Genomic DNA, 6,294 nt, shown 5'->3' with positions numbered 1-6,294 from the left:
TACTTGTTTTCTCTTTTGACAAACGATAGGCACTCAAACAGTGAATGCCATGTTTGTTAGTTTAACTGCATTTCTGAGTATGAAAAAGTCTTTATAACTCATGCAGTGTAAAGAGAATACAGCCATGCCTTACGTACAATTCGGAATATTTATCCCACACTCCCGTCTATTGCTATAATCCAGCGAGAGAGAAAGGTCTTCGCACACATCACGGCAGAACCAGTTTCTGGAACACATGCCTCAGTGCACCCAACGATTCTCAATATCCCGTTTCCACATGTTCTGTAATATGCTTTTCATGCCTATATCATGCCTTAATAGGTCTGCCAATAGTTTTCCTGCAATGTGCTGACAGCACACTTTCCTGATTAGAGGTAAATTTGAAACGCATGCCAGAGGAGTCACAGTGCACCAGTGATATTTATCAATTTGCACCACTTACGGTTCGGCCAGCAGAATCACTATTGAAATTCCATGGGTGAGGAACATAGTCCGCTGCATTTGGGGCTGACATAATGGTGCTGCTGTCTCGGCCCTCCAACAAATGAAGTTAAAACATGAGAAGGTTGTGTATAAAGTTTGTTGTTAATCCGGTATGCTTAACAATTAGTCCTTGGAAATAAAGCTTGGGTCTCTATCTGAGTGCTAATGGTGCAAGTTCAAAATGCCTCTGTACCATAACTCACCTTCATATCCTCTTCTTCTGGTGCCGGCTTTGGCCATCTATAAATCCCTTTGCTCGCTTTGTCAGGCAACTGAAACATCCAGGCTACAAACTAGCGTCGCGAGCCCATTCCATATAAGATCATGTTTTTAGCTTTGTGCATTTTTCCTGATAATATAAGTAGTTAGTTTTAAGCCTGTGTAGATTTATTTTTAACACATAAAGCGAACTCTTCAAAATTCAACCAGCACCAACACATCATTGCGAAGAAATAAAAGGAGTTTCACTAGGAACCAAAAGGAAAAAGGTAATAAAAAACAAAAAGGAACAAAAATGTAAGTTCATGGCTCAGGGGAAAGATAGCAAAACATTAATAAATGAGAGCGACGTATAAATCAGACATAAGAAATGCTAAACAAGGTATAAAAGTGGCAGCGCAAGAACAACATAAAAGTAGAGAAATATCAAAAAAGTACCTGGAATTTTCAACTAATAGACAAAGAATCCGAAACAATATACAAGGATAACCTTAACGCATCAACCATTTTTCAAACAATCACTGCATGCCAACCACGAGGGTGTAGTGTCAGGCAGCACACATAGCAAACGGACCACATCCCAAGAAAACAAAACAAAAATTACCAAACTAAACAAAGACAGCTAATAAAATAAGTTGTCTACAGGAATTGAACAAAAAAACTAAATGCAAAGCAAACAACATATTTTAAGCAAGAGCGTAACATGTAACCCCTCAAATTATTGGTCACTTCGGAAGCATTGTTAGAAAGCAACATTCGGTGGCGTGGTGGGAGCACTCAAAATATTCAGAATAATCAACAATACTAATCACCAGAACATGCCCGTCCCAATAAAAAGATCTATATAGTGAAACAACTATACAGAGACAAAATACACTTATTTGTGGGACCAGGAAATGGGAGAAAAATTTTCCCCTGCTGGGGCCTTACACACGCAAAAATGCAGCTTTTAGCACAATAATCCACAGTTGAAAATTCAACAAGAACAGAAATCAAAAGCCCACTTCTAAAACAGAAAAAATTTGATCCGAAAAACTATGCGTAAAAAGTAAACATAATAAATTCAATCAATAAGATGAAGTATCAATAGGTTAATAAAATGGGGTAGATAAACTATTCACACGCGTATAGACCAATATTAAAAGGTTCAGCCATCAACAGGAAGGAAATACGAATCGATAATAAAGCAACAACCACACCTGTAGTTTTCTCCAATACAGCTAGAGCACACATATCAACACAAGTGCAAATTACACACACACAAACCAATAATAAACACCACAATAACCCACTAATCAAACTACACACTACAAACCCAAACACACAACACACACAACTAATAACTAATAATAACAATTAACCATTACCCCTATCCCGGGAAGAGATGTCATCGGGGGAGTTCAGACGACCGCCACATTATTGGTAGGTTGTTAAACTTCATTGCTTTAGCGCACCTGATTGTCAGAGCCAGGATTCATGCCAATGAATGAAAGTGAAACGGGCAAAACACTTATCAGCCGCTGTCGCCACGCCGGCTGAGTGAATCTGAAGGAGCCGTCTGCGATGCGTTACAGAGTGTGGTGTGGTGTGTGCTAGTGTTGTTGTGGTGTGTGTGTGTGTTGCTTGATCTGTGACGTCTACTGGCGTGGGTGTGAGTAAGTGTCGCTCGATATGTTATTAGACGTATACAGGCCGAGTGTGCTCGTGTGTGTGTTGTGTGTCTGTGTGGATTGTGGAGTGGTCTTTTGAGTGCATTTACCACCACGACCGTTGAAACAAAAGAAGCTAACTGCTGATGCCTCCGTACTTTGTTTTGGAAGACTTATACAAGTTGTGAGTTAAGAATACACAACTCTCTTCTATCTCTAGAGCGCCCAGACAATTTCTTATATAACCACAATAGAACATCGACTTTTACAGTCGGACAGGGCACCGGACCCGAGATTAAGAGAACCTAAATGTTCCAACCTGGGTCATAAATATGTGTTGTGCGTTTTTTCATAGTGCTATACAGGGTATGATACTAGTGATTAATAAAAATGAAAAACACCATATTTATACCATTTCCAGCTTGAGGCCAAAACACTTCATGAGGATTTGGAAAGCTCAAGCGAAAGCAAGTCTGTGAACCTTCATCTAACCGCAGCAGCCGGACCTCGCCTTCTGGGAGGTTCCCAAGGAGTGGAGAAGCCGGGCTCCCTCTCAGGACCCCTATGGAATATGCTCCGGCCCCTAGTAAGCTCACTTCAGGTATCATCGTTACAGAGCCAATCCAAGTACCAGCAAGAAATGTTATGGTTAAGGAAAAAAGGCCCAGGAGTTGAATTCAGTGACTGTTTGTAGACTGCGGCACCGATGTGAGAGTGAGTATTAAAGAAGGGGCGTGCTATGCTGGCTGCAGCAGGCAAGGAGCGGGGTCTCCGCGAATCCTCGCACGCGAAAACCACACAACCCCCAATCGGGGAAAGGTTGTTTGGTGGCCTCGCCTACATCGCACCGCCCGGCTGCTCCCTCCGTGGCAGGAGCCCTGCGTCCTGTGGAGCAGTATTACCTTGAGCGGCGGATATGTGTGAATTACTGCTGAACGAGCAAGTGGGTGCAAAAGCCCGGGCGTGCGTCTTGTGGTCGGTGAAAGTGTAGGTCGCGAGGGGCAGGCATGAGGTATTATTTGCTGTGGTTCGCTATAACGCAACTGTTGCCCAGGTCAGACTGTGGGGTAAGCAAAAATAGGCGGATTCGTCACGTGAAGTGATGTTCAGTGTAGTGTAAAAAGCCTGCTGCGCGTTGCAATCGATGGGTATCAAGAAGACTAAGGGCTAGCAAAGGGCGAGCACACAACTGACGAGGAGAGACGCTGAACCCAGGGTATGAGCAACGGTCCCATTGCTGGACATTTACATCGAGTTCGTAGGTCAGTGCCATCAGCGCGCCCTGTGCCACGTACCACGTCAGGCAACGTCTGGCTTGGGGTTGGGCGCGCGTGTGATACTGTTTGTTCAAGGAAACTCGTCGTTGGGGCGCGCCGGGCGGCGGGTGGCGGTTGGTGGGCCGGGGTTGACGTTGCGCGCCCAGGATTTACCGAGAGAGTAACGAGTTGACGCTTCCACGTAGAAGAGGAGTGCATCGTCATGCGCTGCTGGCTCACGTCCTCCGCGCTGGTGTGTTTCGATTTGGTGAGGAGGCGGATGGAACTGCTCTAAGTTGGATAGCGCGTCAATCGTATGCTGTGTGAATGGCTGGTAACATACTGGCCGCCACGTTGGCACACTTGCGCTTCTATGACGACCACAGCGTGGTCAGCACAGCGCCAACGCACAGAGTGCTGGCAGTGAGGTAGTCAACTCAGGGCGCTGTATGGTATGATGCTAGACTAATGCGTGAGGTCGACTGTAAATGTAAGAAGGTGGACCTGCTAGTTAGGGCCGCCTGTCTGCCGCCGAGGCCGCCGGAGGTTTGCTAGCGTGCTGTATGCATGAGCCACCTCAAAAGAGCGCTAACAGTTTGGCGCGGGCGTGGACTTACAGACGGAGGCATGTGAGCCCGTTTCACGAACGCACGTTTATGGCAAAGTGCAAATCGAACAGAACATGAGAAGTTGATACACATCACACACAAGAGCAATTTGGGGGGTTCGAGCTATGCGTATGCTTCAAAGATACTCGCACGTGCCAGGGAGAGCGCGAGCGAACCAATCAAGTGTGTGCCGTGATTGGGGTGGTGACGACTCGCTCGCGCGCTTCTTGCTGGATGCCTGACAGCTCACCGCCTTCTTAAAACGCCTCAAAGGCGCGTCACGAGTGCAGCTGAGCGTCAACCGGCCTTGGTTAAAGTAACAGTTAATTTGGTCTGACTTTGCTCTGGTAGAGGTCATGACAACTAAAGGCTGTTTGCCGCGCGGCTGGAGGAGCTGCGAGGGGGCACCAGGATGACGTTCCGGCTGTGCTGGTTCTTAAGGATGATGAAGGTTGTCATTCTTTTTCTATGTTCTGCAGGTTGAGCTGATAACTGGTCCAATAGGTGGGCTACGAAAGTGTACCTCATCTCGGGCTGGTGCTAGCACGGGATGTACCACAGGTGTGACAGGTTTGGGACATTAGGTATTCTGCTAGTCTCGCGAGTGGCGTGCTGGTCGCACTTCAGTCCGAGTGTTGCGATGTATTCTTGGGCTGCAGTAATGAGCGTGCGGCTAACTGTATAAGTGCCAGACAGGTAGGGTCAGGGTTCGAGTGTGGTCACCGTGGTGGTGCAAGCCGGCGTCGCACACGAGAAGCACACACAGCGCTACACAGCGAGCACACGCACGACAGTTGCATTGCCGGTCGGGGTGTCGATTCGACACACGACGATACGACAACCAGAGAGCAACGACGACACGCACACACACAAACTAGCACGACGCACGACGACAGCACCACACAGACGACAGCGGACACTGCGTGGCGACAGGCAGGGAGGGCTTCAGGATTCCACGACGCGGCGAAGTCGAGCTGAAGTCGTTGTTGGTATATATGTGGGCCATGCGAGCTGCCCTTTGAAATCACTGGCGTACGAATTGAAAGTCTAACACACAAAGGAGAACGCAGTGTGCGGCTGAAGGTCCCGCCCCGGAACTCGCCCACGGGTGGGGGGCATTGTAACGTGTGGTCGTGAGGTGTGAGTGTTGTGTGTAGTGTGGTGGGTGTGGGTATGCTGTGTGTTTGTGTGTGTGTAGATTGGCACATGTGGTATAGAGGCATCAGCTATGGAGACTAGCAGTGCGTGTGTGGGCTTGTATACTACATCTGCTCGATCTTTGAGTGGAGGAACCTGACCTCAGTTAAAGGACCGCTGACACATGTTTGAAGCACCACCTAAGGTGAGTAAAGGCTGTAGTACAGTGGAATCGTAGTTAATACAGTACTAACGCGACCCAGGACGCTTCTGGGTCTGGTGACAGTCAAGCGTTGGAAGGTCTTAAAGCTTGCATTCTGCTGTAAAGGGACCAGCAGGGGGTATCGTGCCATGGCTCGCCAATAAGAAGGAAGTCGTGATCCCGGTGATTAAAGGGGGGTCGGGTTTGCCAGTCGCCTGTGCCCGTATTTCAACAAAAGGCTGAAAAAATAACACCAAAAAATAATATAATCATTATTATTTTTACTGTAGATGAAAAACAAAAATAGATCTATATAATGGTTTGGACACTCTTTTTTAATTATTATTTTGATAGATAAAAAGCATGGTCAGGACATCCATAACTAAAATGAGCTCTGAACCAGGACCTGACCCGACCCAACCCCCCCCCGGACCCCTGGGGCCAGTTAGATTCAAGTATTTTAGAAGCACATTATGTGATTAATAGAGAATAAAAACTTCACTGAGTTTGATGGTTGTTAGATTATATAGGAGGAACTATTCTGAGCACCCATCGAAATTAAAAAATCACTCTCCTGATCCTAGGAAGATTCAGGGCATAAACTACAGGGTTACTGATGGGGGTAATGATCAGAAACTCCAGAGACAAAACAACAATGACAAACGGGTTAATTTCATCAGCTTCCAAACGACTCAATGAAAGCTCACAGAACAGAGAGAAAGAATAGGTCACAAATGTCA

General features: G+C 46.6%; 1 pseudogene; it reads right to left on the bottom strand.

Annotated features, from left to right (window-relative positions):
- Positions 1-4,578: 4,578 nt before the first annotated feature.
- Positions 4,579-6,294, bottom strand: part of LOC118339038 — a 3,571-nt pseudogene continuing 1,855 nt past the window's right edge.

Source organism: Morone saxatilis, unplaced genomic scaffold, assembly GCF_004916995.1.
Source record: "Morone saxatilis isolate NCDOM2014 unplaced genomic scaffold, NCSU_SB_2.0 Contig5, whole genome shotgun sequence".
Lineage (NCBI taxonomy): Eukaryota > Metazoa > Chordata > Actinopteri > Moronidae > Morone > Morone saxatilis.
This window is presented reverse-complemented; position numbering and strand designations above follow the sequence as displayed.